General features: G+C 42.1%; 1 protein-coding gene across 17 annotated transcripts in view; it reads left to right on the forward strand.

Moving 5' to 3' along the window:
• MAGI2 (membrane associated guanylate kinase, WW and PDZ domain containing 2) overlaps nucleotides 1-12,451 on the forward strand; it is a 621,598-nt gene that overhangs the window by 52,764 nt on the left and 556,383 nt on the right. The window lies entirely within an intron of this gene.

Below are 12,451 nucleotides of genomic sequence, written 5' to 3' on the forward strand. Positions count from 1 at the left end.
GCCTCCCCCGGTGCCAGAGCATGAAGCAACGCCACTGTGCCCAGACGCCGGAAATCGTGTCTGCACATGTTCACAGCACCGGAAATCGCTTGTGCGCATGCCCAGACGCCGAAAATCGCTTCTGTGCAGGCGCGATTTTTGGCATCTGGGCATGCGCAGAAGTGATTTCCGGTGTCACGCTGCGCCGGCCTGGCCCACGGAGGATCTCCGCAGGAGTGATCCGGCCCATGCCTGGTAAGCCTTGCTGACCCCTGCTTTAGTGTGCCCAAGGTAGCTCCCAACCACATATGAGAAAATCCTAAATAACCACATTTCTTTAGAGGGTATTCCCAGGTAAGATCCTCCCTCTATTGTGTGGGCAGGTAATCCCTCCCCTACCTGGCCTGGTCTCCTTGGCAACGCTTCCCCCAGGTGGGATTGGACAACTGACAGAGGTAGGCGGAGACCTCCAGGTATCCCACCTGAGGGAAGGCAAACCAAGCCTATGCTGTTGAAGCCGCTCCAGATGTAGGGGCTGCGCGCATCCACGCAAAGGGCGCCCCCCGTTTTAAGTGTGGAGCGGTCATTCTTTAGAGGGTGGGAGAGCAAGTTCACAGCCTAATTGGAATAAATCTGTCATGTCAGAATCAAGGGACAAGCAGAGCTACTGCATGAGTGGTAAAATGTTTCTTCTATTTCTCTAAACAGTAATGATGCCTGCCACATGAATAATATTAAGTAGCTTTAAGATGACTGGTCTTGCTATGTAGTGCTTAGCTTCAAAGCAAATACTTTCCCCCATCTGTTTATTTTCAATATATTACCACAAACTGCAGTTTTGATCTTAAAACCACATATTTAAAGTAGCACAAATGTACTAAATGTTAGCACATGACACATCTAACACATATGGCTAATGTAGTAACACCTTCTAAGCTTTCTAATTTTAATCTAGGTTGTTCTGAGATAACTAATCTCTAATAGCAATTTTGCACAACCAAACAATCACATGAAAGGTCCAGTTATTTGAGCTGCCTCTTACACTGGCTTTTGCAGCTAGATAATTGGATCTCCGCCATGAGCATCTACTTTGTACAGCTTTAGTTTTGTTTAAACGTATCTGCTGGATTTTCTTTTCTGATTTTCTTTTACCCTGCTTTGAGACAATTGTACAAAAGGCAATTAATAAAACGATGTTGACGATAATATACAGCAGCAAAGCCTTGTGAGCTAAACCATACTGATAATGTTCATGCCTTGCATGTTCAAGATCTCAAGATTAATCAGTTAAACAGGTGGAGGACTAATGGGCTGCACCCGGCAGCTGCCAGCAGTGTCCTAAAATCAGGTGCCCTTTCTCCCTTTGGTGTGGGAGCATTGCCAGAAGGTCTTAATGTATTGAAGTGGGAAGGAGGGCTCAGTGAGGAGGAAAAGAAACACTTAAGATTATTCCCTGAGGAACAACAAGACACAGTGTTTGCTCTCCTTGTTTGCTCATCCCCAAAACAACCCATCTATGTCTGCTCTACAGAGACACACAGAGTGCTGTGTGCCAGCATCTGTGGTGAATGTGTCTGCTGTATGTTTGGGTTTGCATGTGGTTCATATGTGGTTCATATGTGCAGAAGCTGAGCCTATCAATGGCATTCAGACCTCAGTGGGGCAGCTGACTGCAAATCAGTGGGTATGATCTCCATGGCAGAGTGAAGAGAGAAGCCTCCCCTTACAATGTGGCTTTGCAGTAAGAATCAGGTTTCCCTGCTCCTGTAATTAGCTGCATTAAAGATACATAGTTGCTTGCATTGTACTTAAGTTACAGTGTTACTCGGCCCTGATAACAGATGTGCCAGGGTCACAATGCAAAACCTGCAACTTGAATGCAGTTGGGAATTAGTACCTGCTGGTAGACAAGTAGGGCTGTTGCAGACACAGCCTAACTCTGTCTGCTTAGTTAAAATACTTTGGACGTCTTTTGACATTTTGCTTCCATAAGTAATCTAATATCAGTGCAATCTGATTCCCACAACTGCACACAAGGTAAACGTATTGTGGCAGTAGCATATCTCCCCTCTCCCCCTTCTAACGATAGTACACTGTATCCCTGAAGGATTTGTTGTCTCCAGAAGCATGTTACTAGATGTATATTTTCCCTTCTCTATATGTTTGCATTCAGTGGCTAAGCTGGAAGGCATAACTGGACATCTGTTGTAATAGCATGCTGTTGTGCCTCTAGAGTATTGAGCCACAAATGTTGACTAACTTCAACTAAACAAGAAGAGGCAAGATGCTGGTATGTTAAGCTCTGGGGTATGCATCTTTTTCTCAATATTTTGGATAGCAAAAGATGAAATGTCTTTGACCATAAAAGTATTGAAGTACAAAACAGTAAGCAACTCACTGGATTATTTTTTTTATGACAAAATACAGATATTGTAAACATAAGGTTTTGATATGGTGATGAAAATGTGAACCACTTGTTCAAAACTCACCTGTTTTATGAACACATTTCCAATGTTAGCCATTGGAAGGCCCATTGAAATCAATGGTTTCATTTTCTGTTGAGGAAAAAGCTGCTCAAGTTTAAAGCATAGTGTGCTGTGGGACGCTGCTTTTTCAGGCGGTTTTCATTACATTTCATTACAAAAAACAAAATGTGTGTCTGTGTGCATGTGTGAGATATACAAATATATTCTTGCATAGCTTGTTTTTCTTGCACTTTTAAAATGCCTAATGAATGCATATTTTCAAGTGGTCCCCAGGATTTAAAAAAAAACATTTACCTTTCGCAGGTTTTATAAGAATTTTGAATTTTTAGAGTAACAAATCACTGTTATTTGGATAACAGTTATTTGGATAACACTGTTATTTGGATAACAGGCAGATACATTGTATAACCTGGGTGCTGCTTCTTGCCTCTCAACCTCCAACTTTTTGAGAAATGAAATGTGTGGACTTTTAATGTTGATGAAATGCAGCGTGTGCACATTTAGCATGTGTTTCTGATTCCGAAAGAAATTCTGTAATATATATATATATAAAAATAAAAAAAACAGCAGTGTAATTCTCAGGTTACAGAACAAAATCAGATAGATCAGGGATTATGTATGTGTGCCCTAATGCAGATGTCACGCTTTGTAATCTTCTCCTGTGAAATCCCTCATGCTTTAATTTGGTACAGTATTACTCCACTGATTTTGATACTTTCAAAACACAGAAAGAAGCGTATCAGTAACTTTGAGATTATTATTTAACTTACTTAACTGAGCATTTAGGTGTTTTCTCATATGTCTTATAAACATACTTCATTGTTTCCATTTTTAAGCCGATTATTGAGCTAGTTCCAGAATGTGTATACCGCAATATGCTACAGAATAAACAGCCTTAGTTTTCATGCTGGGATTCTCTTTCTCAAGAGAAATTAATACTGCCAGGGTGGTGTTGATTTTGTTGCTCTGCCAGTCTGTAGCTTTGGTTTTGAAGGATATTGGGCCAATCTCTGCATGGCTTCAAAAATTCCCAGTTCTAATAGTTTTCAACCTCCCAGGCTTGGTAAACATGCTTGTTTTGGATGAAGAAACACACACTTTATCTTGTCAAGCAATGGAATGTGTTTTGGTTTTGACAATAGCAATATTCACAGATCACCTACCAGAAAATATGGTTTCTAGTATATAAATGTGTGCTGCTTATAAACCTACATTAGTTGTGATTTAACTGGAGGTGTTCTTGAACGGTGTGTCACTCTCTGGCTTCTTTTGTTCCCTCAGAAAATGGTTACTCAGGGAAGTTACTGGCCAGCTCTTTTACGCAGCTTCTCTTGCTGAAATCATATGAAGTTTTTTCAGTCTTTGCAGTGTCTCAGGGCTTATGGCACTGTATCAAGTACTAAAAAGAACAAATGTTTATAACAACATATAAAAAACATGCAATTACAAAGACAATAAAAGCAGTCAAAAACAATGAAAACATCAAACAATTCCACATAAAACATAAGATATAAAGTAAAGATACAAAAAAAATAAATATAAATAACAGCAACAACCCCTCCACACACAAAAAAACCCCTTAAACAATATACCACTGGCCAAGAATTTACTCAGAAGTCTAAGCTTTTGTAGGTCGAAAGCAGTCAGGGCCCTGCCCGCTCATGCCAAGTGGAAAAGGGCCTGCAAGGCAGAGAGCAGGTCTTCCTGAACTCACAGCCAAGATCCTATGTCACACCCTGACCCTGTCTAGAAGCATTACCTACAGAGAGGATACCAATATTTCATGAGCCATTTCTGTTATAATAGCTTCATTTAAATTAGCATACAATAACTGTTTGGCTTATGAAACAAGAGGCGTCAATGAACCTAAAGTAGACTTTGATTTAAGGTACAGAAGTAGAACATGATTCCTAATGTGGGGTGGGGGATGAGTGTTCAGACCCCTGGGCCCTCACTTGTGGGGTGCCTCAGGGTTCTGTCCTCTCCCCCATGCTTTTCAATATCTACATGAAGCCACTAGGAGAGATCATCAGGGGGTTTGGACTGGGTGTTCATCAGTATGCGGATGATACCCAGCTCTACCTCTCTTTCAAATCAGAACCAGTGAAGGCAGTGAAGGTCCTGTGTGAGTGCCTGGAGGCGGTTGGAGGTTGGATGGCGGCTAACAGATTGAGGTTGAATCCTGACAAGACAGAAGTACTGTTTTTGGGGGACAGGAGGCGGGCAGGTGTGGAGGATTCCCTGGTCCTGAATGGGGATAACTGTGCCCCTGAAGGACCAGGTGCACAGCCTGGGAGTCATTTTGGACTCACAGCTGTCCATGGAGGCACAGGTCAAATCTGTATCCAGGGCAGCTGTTTACCAGCTCCATCTGGTACGCAGGCTGAGACCCTATCTGCCTGCGGACTGCCTCGCCAGAGTGGTGCATGCTCTGGTTATCTCCCGCTTGGATTACTGCAATGCGCTCTACGTGGGGCTACCTTTGAAGGTGACCCGGAAACTACAACTAATCCAGAACGCGGCAGCTAGACTGGTGACTGGGAGTGGCCGCAGAGACCACATAACACCGGTCTTGAAAGACCTACATTGGCTCCCAGTACGTTTCCGAGCACAATTCAAAGTGTTGGTGATGACCTTTAAAGCCCTAAACGGCCTTGGTCCAGTATATCTGAAGGAGCGTCTCCACCCCCATCGTTCTACCCGGACACTGAGGTCCAGCACCGAGGGCCTTCTGGCAGTTCCCTCACTGCGAGAAGCCAAGTTACAGGGAACCAGGCAGAGGGCCTTCTCGGTAGTGGCGCCTTCCCTGTGGAACACCCTCCCACCAGATGTCAAAGAGAACAACAACTACCAGGCTTTTAGAAGACATCTGAAGGCAGCCCTGTTTCGGGAAGCTTTTAATGTTTGATATATTATAGTATTTTAATATTCTTTTGGAAGCCGCCCAGAGTGGCTGGGGAAGCCCAGCCAGATGGGCGGGGTATAAATAATAAATTATTATTATTATTATTATTATTATTATTATTATTATTATGGCACAGAAATAATAGCAAAAATATTCCTAAATAAATTCAACATGCAGAAGCTATTTTTGCATGCTAAATGGGGTGTGTGGGGAGCAGGATATTACAGGCAGTCCTGCTTTCCTTCCCAGGTGTTGTCTGCATAGAAACTACACACAAATTCCACTTTCTCCCCAGCACTGAAAAGCAGGATTATGATTCACAACCCAGGACCCTATGCAAATATTTGGGTCCACATGCAGTTTCAATGTGGATGGTTAACTGAACATGTAGAGAGAGGAACAGAGATTACACATTCTGTCTTTCTCTCCACATTCAGTGTAACATTTGAAAAATGTATTAGTCTGCATCTTAATTAGATGTTACTTTAGCCTAGGGTTGGGTAAACATCTTTAAATTCCAGGTTGTGTGGTACTTACAAGAAGAAATAATTTTGTGGCTCTTTCTATCCATGAGGGTATATATGTGTATGTTTTGGACCTTTATCTGATAATGGCTCATTTTTAATGGAAAGAAAAATAGGCAGCAAGGGTTGATATGGATGGAGCCAAAATGTTACTACAAGTGATTGATTTGTCATTTAGTTCCCAGGAGCTTGAATAAGGGGCTGTTGAAGCAGACAGTGTTGGAATATTTGCTAGATCCAGATGAGATTAGCTTAAACAAACCACAGTCAGTAAGGCAAGAACAAACCATGGCTTAACATCATAGGCTACATATAAGTAAAGGTAAAGGGACCCCTGACCGTTAGGTCCAGTCGTGACCGACTCTGGGGTTGCGGCACTCATCTCGCTTTATTGGCCGAGGGAGCCGGCGTACAGCTTCTGGGTCATATGGCCAGCATAACTAAGCTGCTTCTGGTGAACCAGAGCAGCGCATGGAAACGCCGTTTACCTTCCCGCCAGAGCGGTACCTATTTATCTACTTGCACTTTGACGTGCTTTTGAACTGCTAGGTGGGCAGGAGCAGGGACCGAACAACGGGAGCTCACCCCGTCGCGGGGATTCAAACCACCGACCTTCTGATCAGCAAGTCCTAGGCTCTGTGGTTTAACCCACAGCGCCACCCGTGTCCCAGGCTACATAAACACTGCACTTTTAAAGGACATTGTTTCCCTCAAAGAATTCTGTGCACTGTAGTTTACTCCCTCACAGTTACAATTTCCAGCAACACTTACCAGACAAAAATGTCCATAACTTTTTGAGGGGGGAAATGTGCTTTAAAAGTATAGTGTGTATACAGCCATAGTTTGTTTAGAGTGACACAAACCAAGGTCCTTGGTTCAGATGTAAAGCTAAGTCAGGGGTCATGATTTGTTGCTCTCGCTTGTGCTAGGGAGGGGCGAAGCGGGAACCACTAACTATGCTTTACCATGATGAGTGAACACAGCCATTAAATGGCCTTCTGTTTTCTCAAGGGCTTTGTCATGTGTTCATTGCCTGAAGCGGTACATGATGGTTTCTGGCTAGCTATCTTTAAGTCTGGTTTATATGACTGGTCAGCATGAGACTGAAGAGGCTGAAGCTTTTCTCTTTTTTACTTGGGCACACTGGCGGATGATAAAAATATACAAATTCGGAATCTTCTCGTAATAACAGAAGCTGACTAGAGTTCCTTTCAAAACATCCCTGGAGTGAGACTTTAAAAAAACTACCATATGCATTGAAGTAGGCATTTATATATATATATAGCTGTACAACTTACAAGATAAAAGTGTAAACTGTTAAGTAATGGTTGTTTGGTACAAAGATGTTAAAACAGTATTCTTTTCAAGTGTGGATCTTCCTGTATGTATTATGCAAACTTGATAACCTAGAGTATTCCACAGTGGCTGATGAATTTGTGTATACTCAGTAGGAAGCTGTTAAAATATTCTTGCAGTGTTTTTGATCTAAAGAAAAATTTATGTCAGCAGTGAAATGGTGGGAAAATATGTCTTGTACCTATCTTAGCCAACTGCATTTCAATTAACTCTCTCTTTGGAGCCATGGATCAAATTTTGCTGTACATCTTTTATGTTTGCTTTATTTACCAATGCCCTCTTATTTAAACATATCAGTGATAGACTGTGAGCACCACTAGCCTTAAACCAAACATATTCAGTGACAGAAATAAGAGCAACAGGTATAACCCATTTGTGTCTAATTCCTCCTACGTGTAAAGTCCGGCATATACATTCAAAAGTGTGCTTTAAGTAGTTGTGAACACATATTTGTTGCAAGTAATGCGCTGAAAGAGCGCATTTTCCGCTGAAAAATAAGCCTTCTTTTAAAAATCTGTTGGAGTTTTTTGTTACATAGTTCTTATTCATTTTCATCTTTAAACTGTGTAACAGGCTTGCATTGAGGCATATCTTGGTTTACATTAGAGCATATGACATGCAACAATTACCTAAAATTGAGATTAAACAATCTGTTTTTATCGTACCTTATCCAAAACATTTTCCCTATTCTCCAAAAAGTGGTTGTTCTGTTCCAAGGAGCTGCTTTGCATGCAAAAAGGGGGGAAACCCCAAAAGCAGCAGTAGTCCTGTTGGCCAAGGCCAAGCCACACCCATTCTCCCAGCCCAGGCACCAGTGCATAAGCTTATTGGCTAGTGCAAAGCTACCACTTGCCACGCTGAGTCCCTGAGTGGTCAGTGGATCTGGTAAGACCAGGCCTATCAATCTTGCCTTCCCTCCTCTGGGAGCTCTCCTTCCGTTTTTTCCTGGGTGAGGATTGTTAAGCCCTGTGGGCCTCTAGAGAAGTCTGTACAAGAGATGTATTTGCATTTGGTGGACCTAGGCTCCAGATGATGAATGATGAATGTAGAAAGTCTCCTACATTGAGGAAGTAGCTGGTTAAGAAAATTCAAGTGTTTTTGATAACTCCAAGTGAGTTATCCAGTTAAAACCTTAGATATGGTAGCTTCCCTCCCCTTTTCTTTTGCTGAAGATATGTTTTGAATTTAGATATGAACCACTTTTGCTCCTTGAGGAGTAAAGGCTGTTTCATCATTGACAACTGGCTATCGCCAGCAAAATCTAGTCATTGCTATTAAGTAAATGCAAGTTCAGTGAAGTAATTAAAGATTAAAGCAGAAAGCCTTTATTGTGGCATTAAATCAATCTATAGTTTTGAAAAGCATTATCCCAAGCACCCAAGTAATTAAAAGGCAGTTAAATGAAACACATGCTGATAAATTAAGCGATTTTCACAAGCTGATTTTTGTAATGATGTCTTATTAAAATGCCCATAAAATATCCTATATCAAATTCTAGTCCTGTTTTTTTTAAAATGCTCCATTTAGATGTGGAAAAAGAAGCGAATCTTCTTTTTAATATAAAGGTTCTACAGGATAAACATGTTAGGATTATGTTTGAATTTGCCAGAGTGTAACAGCTAACCTGTTTCATTGGTAGATTAATCAACAAAATTTCATTGATGAATTGATAGGACCTATATAAATCAATGGAGTGGACAGTTAAGGATGCATTAGTTAATTGTTTTGAATACAGTTAAGTTGTGGGGAAAGTCCCTTTTATCAAGGCTACAAAAAATTGGGCACTGTAATGTTGGAAAAATGAAACATTCCGTGATTTGGGACAAATTTGTATGCGACGTAGCACATATCTAGCTCCAGGAGGAAAAAATTAAGTCACAGCCAGCTTTAAATAAGTTTTTGTAGGCTTTGAGACTTCATCCTATCCATTATAAACTGCAACAGTTATTGTTTATAAGTATCTCAGGTAGGGTTGGGAAGGAGTACTGTCTGAAATTGTATGATTCCTAGGCAGGAATACTAGGCAGCTTCCTATGTTTTATCAAGGCACACTGGCAATGAACAATTTCCTCGCCTGTGTAGGATACAACTGACCCTCCTCAATAAATAAAAGGAACCAACAAATAAAGTCACTTAGTGATGTGAGGTGAGAATATTCTCCAGAGAATAGTCTAGAGAATGAGAATATTCTTGAGAATATTCTCTGCTAGAAAATTCTCCGGAGAATATTCTCCACAAACTGTAAATTCTAATGTAAGAACCAGTTTTACAACCCACATTTTAAAAAATCTAGTAAATAATAAGTCAAGCTGTGATATTGCCAGTGTAAGTAATGAATAATGATGTTTTTGATCCAGTTACATTACTGGGCATTGTGTCATTCACCATTGGCAGTTCTGAAATGTGAGCTACAGAAAACATATTATTATTATTATTATTATTATTATTATTATTATTATTATTATTGAATGTTATTCATTTAATTTGATGAACCTTTGAATTTGTATGTATTTCAACTATATGTAATAGCCTTTTTTCTATTTTGGTGTGACCTTATTCTTAGCAATTCTATACCCTTGGCCATACAGTGTGATTTTTATATATATATACAGAAGAAATAATAATAATAATAATAATAATAATAATTATTATTATTATTATTATTTTTATTTTTATTTATATCCCGCCCTCCCCAGCCGAAGCTGGGCTCAGGGCGGCTAACAACAATCAAAATAGTTCAACATTCTAAAACATTCATTATAAATTAATTAAATCAAATTAATGGCAACCATCAGGCAAAATTTTGTGCAGATTGCCAGAGGAGGGGGTCAGGCTGCGCCCTGACAAAAGGCCTGGTGGAACAGCTCTGTCTTGCAGGCCCTGCGGAAGGATGTCAGGTCCTGCAGGGCCCTAGTCTCTTGTGACAGAGCGTTCCACCAGATTGGAGCAGCGGCCGAGAAAGCCCTGGCTCTAGTTGAGGCCAGCCTAACCTCTCTGAGGCCTGGGATCTTTAGGGTGTTTTTATTTGCAGTCCGTAAGTTCCTCTGTGGGACATACCAGGAGAGGCGGTCCCGTAGGTACGAGGGTCCTAGGCCGTATAGGGCTTTAAAGGTTAAAACCAGCACCTTAAACCTGATCCTGTACTCCACCGGGAGCCAGTGCAGCTGGTACAGCACCAGATGGATATGATCTCGCAGCGGAGAGACTCCGTAAGGAGTCTCACCGCGGTATTCTGCACCCGCTGGAGTTTCTGGGTCAGTCTCAAGGGCAGCCCCACGTAGAGCGAGTTACAATAATCCAGTCTGGAGGTGACCGTCGCATGGATCACAGTGGCTAGGTCAGGGCGAGAGAGATAAGGGGCCAACTGCTTAGCTTGGCGGAGATGGAAAAATGCCGCCTTTGTTATAGCTGTAATCTGCGCCTCCATAGAGAGGGAGGTATCAAAGATTACACCCAAACTCTTCACGGATGATGCTGGCACTAATTGCACCCCCGCAAGAGACGGGAGTTGCCCCCTCAATCCCATATCGCTCCGTCCCAGCCAGAGGACCTCTGTCTTCGAAGGATTTAGCTTCAACCGGCTCCCACGTAACCATCCAGCCACAGCTTCCAGACATCTGGTCAGTGTATCTGGGGCCGAGTCAGGATGGCCATCCATCAATAGATAGAGTTGGGTGTCATCAGCATACTGATGGCAACCCAGCCCAAAACTCCGGACAAGCTGGACGAGGGGGCGCATAAAGATGTTGAAAAGCATCGGGGAGAGTATCGCACCCTGAGGTACTCCATACACCAAGGAGTGGCGCGATGACAATTCCCCCCCAAGCGCCACCCTCTGTCCCCGACCGGAGAGAAACGAGCGCAGCCATTGAAGGACTGTGCCCTGGATCCCCACGTCGGCAAGGCGGCGGTCCAAGAGTTCGTGATCGACCATGTCGAAGGCTGCTGACAGGTCTAGAAGAATCAGCAGCCCCGACCCGCCTCGATCCAGCTGCCTGCGGAGATCATCTGTTAGGGCGACCAGAGCCGTCTCGGTCCCATGACCAGCGTGGAAGCTGGACTGGAATGGGTCGAGAGCAGATGTTTCATCCAGAAACCTACCAAGCTGTTCAGCAACCGCTCTCTCAATCACCTTACCCAGGAACGGAAGATTCGAAACCGGGCGGTAATTGGATAGATCTAAAGGATCTAATGATGTTTTCTTTAAGAGCGGACGCACCACTGCCTCCTTCAGTTCCCCTGGGAATATCCCGGTGCCAAGGGACAAATTGATGATATCACCCAGGGGGGCCCGGTTTAAAGTAGCTTTAATGTTTTATACACTTAAAGTACTTAGGCCTATACAGTGGTGCCCCGCAAGACGAATGCCTCGCAAGACGGAAAACCCGCTAGACGAAAGGGTTTTCCGTTTTTGAGCTGCTTCGCAAGACGATTTTTCCTATGGGCTTGCTTTGCAAGACGAAAACGTCTTGCGAGTGTTCCGATTTTTTCCCGCTTTCCCCCCTTTTTCTAAGCCGCTAATAGCCTTTTAGCCGCTAATCCGCTAAGCCTTTAATAGCCGCTAAGCCTTTAATAGCCGCTAAACCGCTAATAGCGCTAAGCCGCTAATAGGGTTGCTTCGCAAGACGAAAAAACCGCTAGACAAAGAGACTCGCGGAACGGATTAATTTCGTCTTGCGAGGCACCACTGTACAATTATGTGTAACAGCATGTGAGGTGGCCTTGATTTAAACAGTTGATGTTTCTATATTTTTATTTAGTGCCAGTAACTGGTTTTTGCAGTGCCATTCAATGGCACAAGGTGCCTTTACCAGAGACTGACATACTGAAATATAATGTTAATGGCTTCTTTTCTATATGTATGCATATAGTTTTGTTTATTATTTGTTTTAGTCACCAAAACAGTTATTAAGTGTTAGAGCTATTAGACACACAAGATAGCCTATTACTGAATTTACTTGTATCAAAGCTTAACATGCCAATTGTATTTTTTGAGTGATTAGTTTGGTGTAAAAAAAACCAAAGAATGTGAATTCACTGCATTGCCCCATTGAATAAAAGTATCTATGCAGTTTTTGGTTGCCATCTGAACAAGTTTACCCATGAATAAACATGTATATTAACTAATTATATCATTTTCAATGCATTAAAATGAATATTCTCCTATTTTAAATAAAAATTCTCTAATATTCTCATTAATT

This window comes from Podarcis vaucheri (genome assembly GCF_965113315.1).
Source record: "Podarcis vaucheri genome assembly, chromosome: 10".
Classification (NCBI taxonomy): Eukaryota; Metazoa; Chordata; class Lepidosauria; order Squamata; family Lacertidae; genus Podarcis; species Podarcis vaucheri.